The sequence below is a fragment of the Miniopterus natalensis genome, chromosome 2 (genome assembly GCF_054644295.1).
Source record: "Miniopterus natalensis isolate mMinNat1 chromosome 2, mMinNat1.hap1, whole genome shotgun sequence".
Classification (NCBI taxonomy): Eukaryota; Metazoa; Chordata; class Mammalia; order Chiroptera; family Miniopteridae; genus Miniopterus; species Miniopterus natalensis.
Genome location: NC_142082.1, coordinates 24,223,828 through 24,242,225, shown reverse-complemented (window position 1 = coordinate 24,242,225; position 18,398 = coordinate 24,223,828). Strand labels below are relative to the sequence as shown.

The following is an 18,398-nucleotide window of genomic DNA, read 5'->3' as shown; positions in this document are numbered from 1 at the left end:
CTAGCATAAAACTGAATCAAACAATCAATTCTGGTCCCTTCCAGCTGCAAAAATATCTAGCCCTGAAAACGCAACCAACCTGATTTTAAGTCAGCTCCATCTCTATCTGACTCCTCTTTCCGGAACTCAATTCTGTCCGGTAAGTTAACCTATGTTTCTAATTAGCATTCCCCTCACAGCATCCCTGTGGGGTATGACAAATTGAATTAAAGGAAACTGAAGAGAAAGAGCAACCACAATGACTCCTATTTTACAGACGAGAAAGCGAGCTGCCCAGGAGGTCAGGCGTAGAATCAGAATTGTGTATGGATGGAACGAGACTTGGGGGGCTGGGGAGGGCAACCTCCTGAAAGTTTCCAAGTAGAAGCCACCACAAGGCAAAGGCCCAGCTGCGAGGACTCTTCTTGTCCAGCCAACAGGGGCCCACTGGCAGTCACTGGCGCCCCAGCCTCTGCCCTGGGCGGCCAGTTATGCTGGATGGTTAGATGTCAGAAAAGGAGTTCCCCCAGTGTGTATTTATGCATGCGTGTTCCAATAAAACTTTATTTACGGACACTGAAATTTGAATTTCCTATAACTTTTTGCTGGTTTTCAAAAAATTAACAGACTTTGTTTTTCAGGGAAGTTTTAGGTTTACAAAAAAATTGAGAAGAAAGTACAGAGTTCCCCTGCTATTAACATCTTACACGGGTGTGGTACACTCATCACAAATGGTGAACCAATATGGATACCTTACTATAAACCAGCGATTTTCACCCCGTTTCATCTCACGGCACACATAAACTAATAAGTAAAACTCTGTGGCACACCAGAAAATATATATATTTTGCCAATCTGACCAAAAAAATAGGTACAATTTTGATTCAGTCACACCAGACAGCGATTGTTGCGCTGGCGGTTGTCATTATTTTATTTGACAATCTAATGGAAAAGAGGTCAGTGCCCCCGACTAAATAGTCAGGTGTTGCATGTTTTAAAAATTGCAGCACACCATTTGAAAACGGCTGTTATAAACTAAAGACAGTTCTATGGGGTTCTGCCAAATGTGCAATGACATGCATCCACCATTATAGTATCATACAGAAGAGTTTCATTGATCTTTGAAAAACCCCTAAAAATCTGTATGTTCTGCCTGTTCATCCCTCCCCTCCCCTGACAACCACTGATATTTTTACTGTCTCCAGAGTTTTGCTTTCTCCAGAATATCATATAGTTGGAATAATACAGTATGTGGCTTTTTCAGACTGGCTTCTTTCACTTAGCAGTATGCATTGAAGTTCCTCCATGTCTTTTCGTGGCTTGATAGATCTTTTTTTTTTTTAATTAACAAACTGTTTTCCTAGAGCAGTCTTAGGTTTACAAAAAAATGAATCAGAAAGTACAGAGAGTTCCCACATACTGCCTCTCCCACACATACACAGTTTCCCCTATTCTTTACAGCCTGTATTAGTGTGGTACATTTGTTACAATTGAACCAATATTGATATATTATTATTAACTAAAGTTCATACTTTAACATTAGGGTTCACTGAGTTTTCACAAATGTATAATGACATGTATCCATCATTAGCTCATTTCTTTTTATCACTGATTAATAGTCCATAATATGGATATACCACAGTTTATCCATTAACTGTGGAGGAATATTTTGGTTGTTTCCAATTTTTTGACAATTATGAATAAAAATGCTAAAATATTTATGTGCAGGTTTTTTGTGTAGAGATAGTTTTCAATTCATTTAACTAAATACCTAGGGGTGCAACTGCTAGATCATATGGGGAGAATATGTTTAGCTTTGTAAGAAGCTGCAGTCTTTCAAAGTGGCTGCACCATTTTGCATTCCCACCAGCAATGCATGAGAGTTCCTGTTGCTCCACATCCTTGCCAACATTTGGTGTTGTCAGTGTTTTAGATTTCATCCATTCTAATAGGTGCGTAGTGGTATCTCATTATTGTTTTAACGCAAGTGTATATTTTTTTAAAAGCATACTGTTCAAGTCTCTAAAGTAAAATAGCAAGTCAGAATAAACTGCATAATAAACTGCCAGGATTCAGCCCATAATTGCAATTCTCAGAAATTCCAATCAACAAGAAGGCTTTGCTGAGAGAGAAAAGATCTTTCAAAGGTTCCTATTGCTGAAGGCAGGGCTGATATTATGTGGCACCTGAAATATACTGAGCTTGAAAATGCCAAAGCAAAAATTGTCCCTTTATCATTAATATACTAAAATAAATTTTCAAAGTCATGAGGATACCTGAAATATAGAGATTAAAATTATCTTCTGTTGATCAGTAGCCACATAAAGGCATTTTCTTTGATATTGATGAATTTGGCTTTGTTTAATAACATTCTTCTCAGATTTAAACAAACACTGTGCACTCCTAAATTGCTTTTTACTATTTCTAAGACACTAAAAGTTGTTGGATAGGTTAGGGGAGAAGGGCTTTTTCCTTCTTCTATAGTTTATCCAGATGTTCTCTCATGCTTTTTATGGATATTGGAACAACAGAATAATGGTGAGAAAGCTTTTGTTGTATATTATTACACCTGCTATGGCTTGAATCTTCAAATAGCGAAAGTTATTTTCTTACTATATTTATTTCAAAGCAGCATTTCACACCTGCATGCTCATTGTCTCCACAAAGAGGCAGGTAATAAAATGCAAAAAAGTTCTTGAAGAAATAAAAGTCATTCAATTTCATATTTATTGCAAACAAGTAAACTTGGAATAGTTATGACTTTGTGATTATGAAACTTAACATAATCAAAAGTCACATAACACATTTACCTTGAAAATTTCTGGCAAGCACCTTAAATGTTTAAACAGCCCATTTTATGGTCCCATTCTTAACAAGCAAGATATAACCATATAAAACAGGTGCTTTCTCCTCAACTATGGATCTGCTGTTTATGGCAGCTCCTCAAAATCCTTGGAAACAGTCCATAATTAGGTGGCAAAGACGCCTGAAAACTTCTCCAAACCAAATGGCAAAGCATTTAATAGAAGAATCCAAAAAAAGCATTTGCCAGGAATAAGCATAACATTTTAATATCTTTTCTTTGTGTTTTTACCACTGCATTTTAAAGGGTACATTCAAATACTTCTGTTCTTAACCACTGGCTGCATAAAGAATTGGTGCTAGGAGTCCCCATATTTTACATGGAAACACCCTCTAGTGTAAAAAACTTCAAATAAAAAACTAAAACACTTGCACTTCAGTAGAGCTAAGAAAATTCTCCCCACTATTCTGCTGTCAACCTGAGCAGAGTGACTATGCATTCTGCTTGCTGAGAGCTTTTTTTAAAGGTAGTTTTGGGGCCAGTAAAAATGAAATAGCATAACTTTTAAAATTTTTCCAGTGAGGTACTTCTAGCCCAGAGAATACTTGATTTTCATTGTTGAATTGGAGGTATCTTCACCAGGTCAACCATATATCCTTACTAATTGTGTTGTGAAGTCTCCAGGACAGAAGAGTTGCAGATATTTAATATAGTACAAACAGCTCGATGATTTTTACAATCCATTTCTTTCCTTTTTCACTCTACAGCTTGATAAACATGCTATTACCATCTACACCAATATAGAAAATTTTCTAGCATATTTTATGGGTAGAAATGTGTCCCCCCAAATATATGTTGAAGTCCAAACCCCAGTAGCTAGGAATGTGACCTTATTTGGAAATACTATCTTTGAAGATGCAAACAGGTCATACTGTTTTAGGGTAGGCCCCTAATCTAATATGGCTGGAGTCCTTATAAGAAGATGACTTGAACACTCAGGGAGAGAACATGAATCCAGAGACAGAGATTGAGAGATGCAGCTGCAAGCCAAGAAAGGCCAAGATTCAACAGCCACCACCAGAAGCTAGGAGGTAGGAAGGAAGGACTCCTCCTACAGGTTTCAGAGGGAGCATTGTCCTGCTGGCACCTTTCAGATTTCTAACCTCCAGGTTTGTGAGACAATACATTTCTGTTGTTTTAAGTCATTCAGTTTGTGGTAATTTGTTGTGGCAGCCTTAGAAAGCTAATACATACCATGATCAAGTGGGATTTGTCCCTGGGATGTAAGAATCATTCAACATACATAAAACAGTCAAGGTGATGCACCACATTAATATCATGAAAATAATATGTTCATCCCAAAAGATGCAGAAAGAGCATTTGACAAAACACATTTTTCATGATAAAAATGCCTAACAAATTGGGTATAGAAGGAACACACCTCAACGTAATAAAGGTGAGACATGAGAAACCCACAGCCAACACCATACTCAATGAAGAAAGGTTGAAAGCTTTTCCTTTAAGATCAGGAACAAGAAAAGGGTGCCCACTTTCACCACTCCTATTCCTTTTATCCTTTTGGCTAAAAGTCTTAGCCAAAGCAATCAGGTAAGAAAAAGAAATACAAGGTATCCAAATTTGAAAGGAAGAAGTAAAACTGTCTTTGATTGCAGATGACATAATCTTATATATAGAAAATCCTAAAGACTCCACACACAAAAATGGCTAGAATTAATCAGCAAATTCAATAAAGTTGCAGAATATAAAATCAACCTATAGAAAACAGTTGTGTTTTTAGACAGTAACAACAAAATATCTAATAAAGGAATAAAAGAAAGTAATCCTATTCACAACAGTATTAAAACAATAAAACACTTAGGAATAAACTTAACCAAGGAGGTAAAAGATCTATACTCTGAAAACTAAGACACTGATAAAAAAAATTGAAGAAGACACAAACAAATAGAAAGATATCCCATGTTCATGTATCAGAAAAATTAATATTGTTAAAATGTCCCTATTACTCAAAGCCATCTATAGATTCAATGAAATTCCTATCAAAATTCCAATGGCATTTTTCACAAAAATACAAAAAAAACTATCCTAAAATCTGTATGGAGCCAGGAACCAAAAAAAGGTGCCAAATGGCCAAAGTAACCCTGAGAAAGAAGAACAAAGCTGGAGGCATCATGATTCCTGACTTCAAACTATACTACAAAGCTACAGCAATCAAAACAGGATAGTAACAGCATAAAAATAGACACATAACCAATGAGATGGAGTTGAGAACACAGAAATAAACCCACACAGTCGACTAATGTTTTACAAAAGCATCAAGTATACACAGTGGGGAAAGGACAGTCTCTTCGATGAACTGGATAACCACAAGCAAAAGCATTAAATTAGACGCCTGTCTTACCACTCACAAAAATGAACTAGAAATGGATTAAAGACGAAATTAAGACATGAAACTGTAACACTTCTAGAAGAAAACAGAGGAAAAAGCTCCTTGACATTGGTTTTGGCAGAAATTTCCTAGATATGACACCAAAAGCACAAGCAACAAAAGTAAAAAATAAATACGTGGGACTACGTTCAACTAAAAAGCTCTGCAGAGCAAAGGAAACCAACAAAATGGAAAGGCAACCTACCGAATGGGAGAAAATATTTGCTAATCATATCTGATAAGGGCTTAATGTCCAAAATATATAAAGAATTCAAAAGAACACACAAAATACCTGATTTAAAAATGGGCAGAGCAACTGAAGAGCCAATTTTCCAAAGAAGACATCCAAACAGCTAACAGGTATGTGAAAAGGCGCATGACATCACTAATCATCAGGGAAACGCAAGTCAAAACCATAATGAACTCTCATCTTACATCAGTTAGAACTGATACATCAACAGTACGAGATAAGTGTCGGTGAGAATGTAAAGAAAAGGGCGCCCTAGTGCAGTGTTGGTAGAAATGCAAGTTGTTACAGGGGATGGGGAAAACAGTATGGAGACAGGGAAGCAAGGATTAGACTGAGAATCTCAGAGGGAGGGGGGGCAAGAGATTAACCAAAGTATTTATATGCATATATGCATATCCCAAGGACACAAACAATGGTGTGGTGAGGGACTGGGGAGGAGAGTGCGGCAGGGGGAAGGGGTCAATGGGGTGAAAAAGGGACATCTGTAATATTTTGAACAATAAAAAATAAAATTAAATAAAAATAATAAAATAAAATAAAGAAGAACAGTCTGGAGGTTCCTCAGAAATTAAAAATAGAACTACCATATGACCCAGCAATCCCAAAGGGAAGAAAATAAGGATCTCATAGAGTTACCTGCACCCCCATGTTCACTGCAGCATTATTCGCAATAGCCCAGATATGGAAACAACCTAACTGTGCATCAAGAGACGAAAGCATAAAGAAGAAGTGGTATATACACACACAATGAAATATTATTCAGCCATGAGAAATAAGGAAATCCTGCCTTTTGCAAGAACTCCCATGGAATTTAAGGGCATATGCTAAGTCAAGTCAGACAGAGAAAGACAAATACCATATGATATCCCTTATATGTTAAATCCAAAAAAGCCAAACTCAGAGAAACAGGGTAGAGTGGTGGTTACGTTATAGGGTAGAAGTAAAAGAGATGTTGGTCAAAGGCCACAGACTTCTAGTTATAAGATTAACAAATTCTGGAAATCTAATGCATAGCATGGTGATTATAGCTAATAAGACTATATCATATTCTTTAATGTTGCAAAGGGGGTAGATCTTAAATATTCTCACCACACACAAAAAAATAGTAATTTTGGCAATGAGATGGAGGTGCTAGCTAATGCTATGATAACAACTGTCTCACTATATATAAATATGTTAAATCAACATGCTGTGTACATTACACTTACACAAGGTTCTATGTCAACTATATCTCAATAAAACTGAGGGGAAATAAAAATAAAATTAACCATAAAGAAAAAGAAAACTAGTACACATACCCTGTGGAAAATGGGTTCTAGAGTCAGGTAAGGGCTCAAGCCCTGCTGTCTGGACAAACTCTCATGGCATTCAAAGCTCCTGTGGGACTTCTTGCAGCAGTAAGCCCCTCCCCAGGGGGCAGAATCCTGACCAGACCCAGAGTCAGTGTCTTACTACTGGAACCCACAGTTCACTTAGCAGGGACATAGCCTCCAATGATACTGCCTAAAGGTCTATGAGCAGAGCCCATGAACTTCGGAGGTTTTTTTTGTTTGATATTTAATAAACACAAAATATGCTGGGAAATTCATAATTTCACCTTAAAATTAAAATGTACCTAGAATATTTTATGTCATATTTATTAACCCTAAAAATATATTTTATTGCTTTTATACATATAAAATAGCTTTGGCTTAAAAGTTGTTGATATGGATTGAATTGCGCTCACCGAAAATTCATATGTTGAAGCCCTATTTGGAGATAGGGCCTTTGGAAGGTAATATTAGATGAGGTCACAAGGGTGGGGCCCTCATAATGGAATTAGTGCCCTTATAAGAAGAGATACCAGGGAGTTTGCTGTCTGTCTGTCTGTTTCTCTGCCATGTGAGGGCACCATAAGGAGATGGAAGCATACAATCCAGAAAGAGTCCTCACCAGACACTTACCATGCTTGCACTTGGACTTCGAGCCTCCAGAACTGGGAGAAAATAAATATTTGTTGTTTACGTCGCCCAGTCTTTGGTATTTGTTATGGTAGCATGTGTTGACTAAGACACTTGTCATATAAATGAGAACACAATTTAATAAAATGATGAAAACACCTCAGACACTCAGTAGTGGTAATCAGATATCAACGGGGTGGGAACTCCTTCGTTGGAAATTTTAGGCACTTTAAGTACAAGAAATATCTAAATGATTGTGCTTAAGTTCCTGTGCTTTCAATAACAAATAAGATCTGTTCATTTCTCTTTCACAGCACTGCCCCGCGCCCTGAGGTCGGCTGTCGGAAGGAGCGGAGGGGAGAGAAGAGGGCTCTCCTGTTTTCTCCAGAGCACACACTGGTTACAAATGTCTGGCCTGTGGCTGGCCACCTGCCAGTCGGTGATGACTGTGCAAGGCCATCATGTTAGGGTCGAGGACTTGGGTGAATGGAGGCTGCTTCTCTGTCCAGCCTCCCTGATGCTTCCTTCTTGTCTATGGTAGCCACATGTCTACTGCTCCTCCCCTCACCAGACCCCATGCATCTCTAAATCTACTTGCTCGGCTGATTGGGGTCACTTCCCAAAGGAATGGGAAAAAGGGAACAGGTGAGGCATCCAGAGTGGGGCATTTAGGAAGTCTTCCCACTTTCCGCTTCATCTTTCCCCTGCCCTGTTCCTTTCAAGCTTTTTAGAAGGCTTCTCACACAATTTCTCCAATTTCATGGTAGGATTCCTAGAAACGATATATAAAAGAAGCCAGGATCCCAGAAAAAAAATAATACTTCTGAAATCAGCACCACTTCTGCATAAGGTTGGGGTCACTTCGTAGAGAAGGGCTGACTTCCGTTTATATTCCATGTTTCTTTGCCTCAGAAAAGCATGGACAGGTCCCACAGAGAGAAAACTGGCTTCTCACTTTTTTATACACCTGGACATATAACCCATGTGGCCAAAACCACAGTCACAGCAGTCGGGGTTCACTGGTGCCACATATACACAGCCAATAGTGCTTTCCACAACTTTAGAGATCTTTACAACACCCTTCTAGAATTTTCTATCCAACATAAATAGCTTAAGAGTCTTCCTTCTCCGAGGTTTTATAAAGTTTTTAATCTGATTATGCAATGCCTCATTTTATACCATTTGACTGTGGATGCTTTCATACGGTAATCAGAATCCTCGAGACAACGGCTTCCTATGTCTCATCCCCTCAAGAAAGCAGTGACTTATGTTGTGTCATCTATTTCCATTTAAATGTCTAAAGGAAATTGTTCTGCCTTTAAAGGTTTTCTCTCTCCAAGTTGATGTGCAACCAAACCACCCTGTTCTTTTCCATGAAAAACCATTGTTTTCTCAAGTTCGAGTTGGTGATTTCAGCATTTAGATTTAATAGCGGCAATCATTCTTTTTTATCAACCATATGCAGTTGGTAAGATTTTTATTTTACTGTTTTTCTTTCCACTTCAGAGTTATGTGCTCTTTTTCTTGTATGATAATGTCATGAGCCTAATTTTCCCTTCTGTTAGGTCCTGATTATTCCCCCCAAAGGCAGATTGTCTTAAATGAAAGCATTTAAAACTTAACGTTAGTGGAACGATTATGTGGTCACACGCATGCATGGGAAAATAAGCCTGCAGATACTATTAATATTATTCCATGCAAACTAAGTCAAAGGTAGCACATGTAGTAAGCAGCTTCCCCTCCGGGCTGACTGAATTGTAAAACGGAGGCTGAAGTTTTTAAAAGGTAATAAATAAGGAAGGGGAAGGGCGCATAACTGGGAATTAGTTTGTCACTGCTGCTGCAGGACTGACTTCTGAGTCGCATTTTCATCCGACACGGAAAATCGCAGCCTAAGAATTATACCCATTTTATGAGCGTTTACTCTAAATTCACCTGACCGGTTTTTTGTTGTTACTCTTTTAACAAACATACCAGAACTGGTGCCTCTTAAAGGCATTAGCTGAAGTTGGCTGCAGGAACCGGTTAATCTTTACGGTTATCTGGAGCCAGCAGGTTAAAAGAGATAACTCGTTTAACTGAAGCCAAGGGCAGGTTGCAGGAAGTGTCGGTTCCAGTAACGCAGGAAACTGGCAGTGGATCAAGCTCAGTGGCTTGACGACCAAACTGCCAGTTCCTTGAGACCAGGCACTAAGTAAGATTTATCTCCAGCGTCCCGGCCCCTACTGGCACATGCTGAAACACTCTCCATGCCTGAAATTCCCCTCCTGCCTTGCCTCATAGCTGGATCCAACTCACCCTTCAGGTCTCAGCTCAAATGTCAGCTCCTAGGCTGACCTTGACCAGCCCCTTGACCAGCCCCCGCCCCAGCCCTGTTTACTGCTACAGAAGGCAGGGTAGAAAATAAGAAACAGACAAGGACAACTTTCAGGTAAGAAGTGGACATGAGGCTGCCTGGAGAGAGAGCCACCCCCCATCAATGCCTGCTTCTCACTTGACTCTGTTCTAATTAATTATGGTTCTCAGCAGCATCAAATAGGTTGTCCCAAAGTCAAGTAAAAGAAACTGGAGGGACTGGAAAGGGAACAAGAGGGAAAAAAGAATAATAAAGGGAAAAGGAATATTTGAAACGTATTATCATTAAAAGAAATCTAGATGCACAAAAGACCTGGAATTCCCATCTGGATTTTTAAACAGTTTCAGGAGATTTTTGCAAGAAGTAATTATGTAAATGGACCGAAAAGAACAGGATCAGAAAGGAGTACCACTGAGTGGTTACTTCCCGAAGCTAAGAGATACAGTGTCAGTTCACTGCTCACCACTGTGAACCAGCTGAACTAGGCCTCTGGGAAGATATTTTGTAAATTCAATAGATGATCATCGTTTTTATAGACCACATTCTGATATAAAAGCACACACAAAGACTTACATAACTTCCAAGGTCAGTTCAAACCACCGCATATATCACTTGCCAAAGGCTTTTAAGACTCTAAACGTCTACCTTCTGTGTTCTTTTTCTGATCTTTTATGGCTCACCAATAAATAGATGTGTCATGATGATCTATTTGCTAATGAATCCTCCCTGTCTCTTAAGGACTCTGAAAAGGCAAAATCAGGAGTAAATGTAAATGTTTTCCGAGGCCCTTTACAAGTACAGAATTAAAGAGGCCCGTTATCCTGTGATGAAAACGTTCACTCAAATAAAATCTCATTTTCAACTGATCCAACTGCAGAACAGTCAACAATAACAGGCTTTATGTCCGAACGAGAGAGGAGGAGAAGGCATAGCATGCTTGCCCTAGGTTAAGAAGGGTTATATTTAAACAATGAGTGACAAACATGTCTATAAGATGGGGCCTGAGAAAAATATGCTGGGTATTTTTTTCTTAATTAATGGAAATTTTGCTCCCAAATTTCCACAGAGACCTTTTTCTTTCCTAATCTGATTACTCACTGTACTATGAACCACTGCCAGGAAGAAGTTAAAGAGTTGTAAAAGTCTGTTAATCACATCAGAAGCAACGTGGGGCAGGACTGACATAAAATCAGGGTACCCCAGTGCCCACGGCTTCTGGCATAACTGGGCTGTCAGGGGTACTGGGGAGAAGAGATGCAGAGAAAACACCAAACTTGGGAGATACAACAGGAGACAAATACTGAGAACTACATTACCCCGAGTTTTGGGAGACAGGAAGCTAGGTCATCAAGTAATTTAACACATTTTGGCAAAAAAGTGTCCCTCTCCTCCCCACGTGCAAGAGAAGAGAGCTTGTTTTTCTTAATTAGGCCACAGGCAACATGTACCTGCTCTGACCCACTCCATGTCGCCATAAACAGATGCCGAAATATTAAAAGTGTTTCCTGAATTTACAGTGACATATCTATTTGCGTTAGCTAGAAATGTTCTTTGGTTTACTCGCTTTTAAAAGAACAGTAAAAGGGAGGGGGAGGGGGATGAGAAAGTGAAAGTTAATCTAATTTAGTTGAAACTGAACATCATTGCAGTCTAATGAAAGGCCTGAAAGATTAGATGAATGAAATTGAGCTTTATATTGTAACATATAGTATAGATTCCCTTCTAAGGAAATCAACTGAAGTACCAAGGTTATGTAAAGGGTTTGTTTTCTCGTAAGAATCTTGAAAGTTTGTTGCATGTAGAAAACCCTGCACAAGACCAATGCATAAAGAAAGCAGGTGTCAACAGTAACAACATCATACCTTTAGACAGTACTTTATGCCTCTCCGGGTGCTGTTTTATGCATTACTTTATATTACTGTTAAAGTAATCATTATTCCCATGGGAAGAAATCAGCCCAGAGAAGTGGCTTAGCTACATGTAAAAGAGAGTCAGTGATGGAGTCCATCCTATAAAACCAGGTTCCCAAGCCCCAAATCTAATACTTTTATTATCCTCTCCCCTCATTAAGGGTAAGTTTTCTTTAGTAGGAGAAAATTAATTTCCTTAATAAGGGTAGTAATGCATGGTGATTGCGTATGGGCCTTGAAAACAAACAAATCTAAGTTCCAGGCCTTGCTCGGCCATATATAAGCTGTTAACTTTAGACAAGTCACCTATCCTCTCTGGCCTGTTTTATCATCTGTAACAGGGGATAATTGTATAAGGGACCTACAATAGCCATTATCTTTATACACCAATTTCTGCTTTTCCTTCCCTTCCCGGCGTACAGAACACTGCACTTCTCACCCAGCCGCAGTGAGATGGTGCCATGTGACTAGTTTGGACCAACGAAATGTGAACAGATGTATGGCATGTCACCTCCAGGTTTGGGCAATGAAAAGTCTGTGCATGATGCTGCAGCCTCTCTCTAAACCAGCCTTAGGCTGAGATAGCAGAGTCACAGTGAGGTTAAATCAGCCTGGATCCCTGAGTCACCTCATGGAGTCCTGTAGCTCAGACTATAGTGCTGTTAGCCTGTTGACGGAAACCACTGAAACTGTGGGGTTGTGACCACACAATAGCCTAACATATGGTGATTAATGCATTCTTTATGGTTTGTGGGAAAGATTAAATGAAATTTAGAGGAAGTTCTTGAGAGAGAGCCTTGTACAGTCACCAATTAATAAAAGTCAGCCCCATTATTATAATTGTACAGTAGCAAAATGTAAGAACTAGGATCGTAATCTCAAGGTGCCTAATCTATAGTCCATTTATTCCCTCAACAAGTGTTAACTGAGTATCCACAATGTGCAAGGCATTATGAGAGGAGCTAAATATGTAGTGATGCACAAGATAGGCCCTGTAGCTCATGCAGCCCCAAGGCAAAAACAGGTCTTTAAAAATTATCTAGATACCTCTTTCTGAGGGAGTTCAGGTACACGTCTCCATAAATATGAAAGGATATGTTCCAGTGACTTGGAAAGGAATGAAAGCCTGCCCTAGCTAGGATCTGACGTATGATAGCACCCATCTAAGAAGCTCCCAAGGCCTCAGCTCAGCTCGCACACAGGACCCACTAAACCATCCTGCCTGCTGATGAGAGCTCTAAATGTCCAATGCAGCTGGTGGGAATGATGAAGATACACCAGTGAAAGATTTCTGATTCTCATCAGAGATAATGTAGTGAGCAAACACAAGGTGGGGCAAAAGTAGGTTACCAGTTACGAGTACACGAAACACAGAGTTTATTCCTGTATTGTTATTAATTATTGTATTAGTTTCCATATGAACACCTATAAATCTACTTTTGCCCCATCCTGTATCTTTTTTTTTTTTTTTTAAATATATCTTTATTGTTTTCAGAGAGAGGAAAGGAGAAGGAGAGAGAGATAGAAACATCAATGATGAGAGAGTCATTGATCAAGCCCGCAACCTGGGCATATGCCCTGACCGGGAATTGAACCCCGATCGCCTGGATCCTAGGTCGACGCTCAACCTCTGAGCCACGCCAGGCCGGGCTCCATCCTGTATCTTATTAGCATTAACATCTCACATCACATCCTAGAGCACATGCCAGGCATGGCATCACATGTAACAAGAAATATTTGTTTATCCAGCTCACTTTATGAAATACATATTTGTATTTATAAATAGAAATACACATATAAATCTCCCAATATTTTCATCTTAGTGTTTTCTCCTTGATTCTAGAAACTATACTTTTCTGAAGCAGGAGTTTCTCTAAAGACTCCTTAGAGTTCAGCTGCTACAATATTCTTGACAGAACACCAAACTGCTGCTGGACATGTTCTCAACATAATAGCCTTGAGTCCCTGATGCAGCCCTATTTTCATGTACTTGGGTAAAATTATTATTTCTGGAAGATGTATATACTTGGACTCAAAACGCAAAATCAGTACCCCACTGCAACAGGAAAAACAATACTACTAATTCTAGGCGATTCCTGTAGAATTTAACAGTGGGGCACTACAGCGTTTCTCAGTAGTCGATCTGTCACACTCAAATCTAATTTAAATTTCCAACAACTTTGCTTTAGAAGTTTTTCCATGAAATCTGGACTTTGACTTGCCTGCTGTAAATTCTATTAACCAAACTCTGCAGGGCCTTACGCTACTCTTGAATAATTCTCTACTTGGGGGGGGGCAGGGGAGAGAGATATGAAACCTCCTAGCAAACACCTTCTTTTATTTCAGAAAATAAACTTATGAGTTTAAAACTTAAACATTGGTTATTTTTCCTTTCAGATTATTCAAAAGACTGGATTCAATGCCTGAACAATTATATTTTCCAAGAAACCCTAAGGAAACCCATTAGAGCTTGGACCCACCCCATGAGACTCAAGCTGCTTAAATATGAAGCCAGGCTCTCCCTTGGTCCCCTCTCCTGCCCTTTCCACAGCAACAATGGAAACATCCAGAACAGAGGCAGAATCGGTGTCATTTTTCTGGCTCATCCCTCTTACGTCTCTCCTTCCTCGAGGTTTTCACATCTCCCTGCAACATAGAATCTGTCCGCATTACTAGTAACAGTGACCTGTAGATACTCGCCCAGCTCCTCTTCCAACAATCACTCCCTTCCTCGCATCTCCTCCCAAGGCCTTGCAAATGTCTTCAAAGCTCCTCCAGGAAACCCAAAAGCCTCCACTGGACTCTTCCCAAGTCAGCCTGCTAGACACTCTCCATGACCCATCCCGGGAGTCGGGTTTCTCCAGTGATAACAGATGGGAGTGTGAAGAATGACCTAAGCGGAGTCATTTTTAAATGGAACCGGAGCAGCCGCTCCAGAGGAACTGCTTGCAGGTCTTGCTCCTTGAACCTTTGGAAGGTTTGAACTGGACAAAATAGCCTTTGGCCTAGGCCAAAGCAACACTGTCTTACAAACAGCAGCTTGCAAAGCTAACAGGAAAGCAGATATCCTAACCACAAGGACTGATGATTATAGACTTTCTGAAGACAGAATCAGTAATCAGCCATGTACAGCTAAAGAATAATTCAGCCTGTTAGCACCAACAGAAATTTCTTCTACTCATGTAATCATTTCCCTTCCTTTTCTCATAGAAATTCCTTGCCTTCAGCCTGTCATCGGGACATAATTTCGGTGTCTTCCCAGATTGCAATTCTTTTATATCCCAAATAAACGCTTATTGCCTCTCATTTGGCTTTTTATTTTTCGGCTAACAGGATTTAACCAGATAGTAAACCAGATCGCCGCAGGTTAACAAAATGCCTTAACCTATTAAGAAGTGTCTACGAAATGGGACTGCTGCTAGGGTTTGGAGCATCGGGGCCAATCTGAGGAGCCTACTTAGAGTCAGCCCTTCAAATACTCCCACATGGACAGCTGCTGGCCTCACCAGCCCCGCTTCAGGGGATAGGTCGTTATTAAAATGAGATGATCCCATAAGCAGACACGATCTTTCAAAAAGAAGTGCACGGTGGGTCCTTTTCGTTTCACAACACGAGCTCAAGGCATTTTTAAAAATGTATAAAGAACATTTTAAAATACAGGGAGAAAACAAGGGAAAAAAGAAACACTAGCTGTAAGCATTCACTCATATCCTCACACAAGGTTATCTTAAATGCATTAAAATAATAATAATAATGCGCCTTCCCAGTCAACGCGCCGAAGACGCAGCAGTGAATGAAAGCCACGACTCACAGTGCGCATGGAAACGCCGCGTCTCCTGTCTGCTTGCCAGTGCTTTGCTGGGCCGTGCCTCCAGCGAACTTCACCTGTAAAGAGCCAGATAGTAAATATTTTAAACTTTGTGGGCCACATAGGTTTCCATCACATACTCTTGTTTGGTTTACTTTACAACCCTCTGAAAGCCTAAAAAACACTAGCTTGAGAGCCATTTTCTGGCAGCATTTAGCAACGTTTGACCATTTGTAGGCACACAGTTCTGCTTTGGAGCATCTTTGGTGCTTAAACAGTGATGCATGACAACCACCTCTGATCCGACAAAATACTGATTAAGTAAAATGCAGAAAATTAGGAAGCTTTTGTTTAAAAGGGAAGTGTCTTTCTAGATAGGTACTAAAAGAGTACAGCTCTGCCTAAATCATTTTATTGGTTTTACACAATTCCAATAGCTCTCCCAGAGTTGTCTGTATTTTCTTTTGGTTTTTATTTTGTTGGTTTTGCTTTAGGGCAGGAGCAGGGAAGTCAGGGGAGATAGAGAATAAAGAATTTGTAAAAATGACTCTATAATTTATATTTTAAAAATTAAAAGGCTAAAATAGATCATTCTAGACAATACCTGTAAGAGGAAGAAATACAACCTCTCAAATAATAAAACATTACAAAGTTACAGTAATTAAGAGTGTATTCTAGGGTAAACAAGAAACAGATCAATAAAATAAAATAACATAAAAACAGACCCTAAGATATATGAAACACGAATACAATATGAAGTAATGACAAAAGTCTGTGGTGGCTTATTCAACAAAACTACTGCTGGGTCAACTGATTATCTATGGAGGGAATCAAATTAGATTTTTTTAATCTCAAAATATACTCCAAAATAAATTCCAAGTAAATTATAAAGGTAAAGTTTTAAAATTGCATTAGAGGAGCTACAAAAAGTATATAGTTAATATACTTATCTTCTTTCTATATGGGGAAAGACTTTCTCAAACTATGGTAGAAATCACACACATGCAAAAGATATAAATAAAGACTTAAAAATTTAAAACAGTAAATTTAAATTAGTAAATTTATTTTTACACAGTAAATGATATATTCTATATCATAAATTATTTAGTAAGTTAAATGCTAAATAAAATTAGTAAATTAAACACCTGTAAACATCAAAAAAGTATTCAAAAATAAAAGCCAACAACTAATTATGAAAATACTTTCAACAAATATAATGGAGAAAGCATCAATATCCTTAATATATAAAGAGCCCTTATAAACTGTAGGAAATATACCAGACTTCAATAGATAAAAAGTAGACAGTTTTTTTAGGGAGTAAAAAAAGTTAATTTACAGATTTTAAAATGTTCAACCTCACTAAGCACCATTAGTTTTTGGCCATCAAATTAGTCATGTTAGCACACAATGCCAGTTGGCAGTAATGAGTCCCAGGTTCCCACCCACTGCAGGCTGGAATGGAAATTCACTCCGGTAAACAATTTGGCAAGCATTATGCAGCAAGTATCTTTAAAGTGGCCATACTTTTTGACCTACTAATTTCACATTGAGGATCAATCTAAATGAAGCAATCATAAATCTGGACAAAGACGGATGCACTAAGATAAACACACAAAACTGGAAACAATGTAAATGCCTAACACTAGGGAATGAGTAAGTTATGGCATATGAATACTATGAAATATTATACTGCCACTAAAATTAGTCTCATGAATACTTTTTAATGATGGAGAATTTATTATGTATGTGTTGGGATGTCAGATACAATAAAATGCACACACAAACAGACAAATGGAAAAAATATATATATGCCAAAATGGTCAATACTGTTTATCACTAGAAAATGGGATTGATTACAGGTGGTTATTTTATTCTTTATACATTTCTACATTTTTCACAATTAATATATTTTTGTTTCCTAATCAGAAAAAAATATACCTTGAAGACAGCCCTCGACCCCTCCAATAAAAGACAGTAAGAAAGGAAATCCTGATATTCATCAAGCCAAAACTTATTCTAAACCATAATTATAGAGCTGAAAATGACCTCAGGCATCTAAGAGCTTGTACTGCAGATTAAAAATCATAACTATTTTATAAAATTGAGGCATACCCTAAATTTATCAAGGTCTTATCCCAACCTGCAGTCAGCCCCACATTACTAATATTCCTTTGTAAACATCAGCAGATCACTCTGTGTAGGCAAGACACAGGCTAGAGTAAAAACACCAGTATCAATAAAAGGAAAGGGTCCATGTAAAAACCATGTAAGCAGCAAAGTTGAATTCATTAAAAGGAAAATAATCAATAACCTTGATTTTATATTATTAGAGCAACACACGTTATAATTCATTGCGGCCTGCTCTCACTGCGGCAGGAGGCTGGGAAACGAGACTCACCAGTTACTTGATTCTAATACAATGAACACAGGAAACAATGGGTTGGGACTATTAATGAATCACAGAGGGAGAAATGAATAACACTAGGGAGCATGATGCAACAGTATCCAGGTACAAGTGCCTAAGACACCCTCTAATGAGGACACAAAGAATCAAATCCAAATGCTCAAGTATCCAGTTCATTTTGGCAGAGGATACGCTGGGCAAGAAACAGTGTAGACAGTGGGGTTGGAATCCCAGTGCACTCATCCACAAGCTACCTGCTCCTTAGCAAGGCTCTTAACCTCTCAGAGCATCAGTGTCCTCGGCCGGCCACCAAACATAAACCGTAATTAACCCCGCAGGGTGGGTGCCAGGTCTGAGACAGTGACTACCAGATGCCTGGTGAAAAGCTCCGCATGTCTAACAATGAATGGGGCCCATTACTCTTTTATGAAACTGAGGGCCACAGAGGCCCACTGTGCATCCCCGGACGCTGTGGCCACGGCTTTTCCCTTTCCTGGACGGC

General features: G+C 38.9%; 1 protein-coding gene across 3 annotated transcripts in view; it reads right to left on the bottom strand.

Moving 5' to 3' along the window:
- Window positions 1-18,398, bottom strand: part of CSGALNACT1 (chondroitin sulfate N-acetylgalactosaminyltransferase 1) — a 268,050-nt gene that overhangs the window by 160,662 nt on the left and 88,990 nt on the right. Inside the window, exon 1 of one of the 3 annotated variants that reach the window (XM_087814202.1) lies at window positions 15,496-15,571. The exons of the other annotated variants lie outside the window; for them this stretch is intronic. The gene's annotated coding sequence lies outside the window, so the exon portion shown is untranslated. Of the gene's footprint in view, window positions 1-15,495; window positions 15,572-18,398 lie in introns of those variants that run through there. 3 annotated transcript variants of the gene reach the window in all.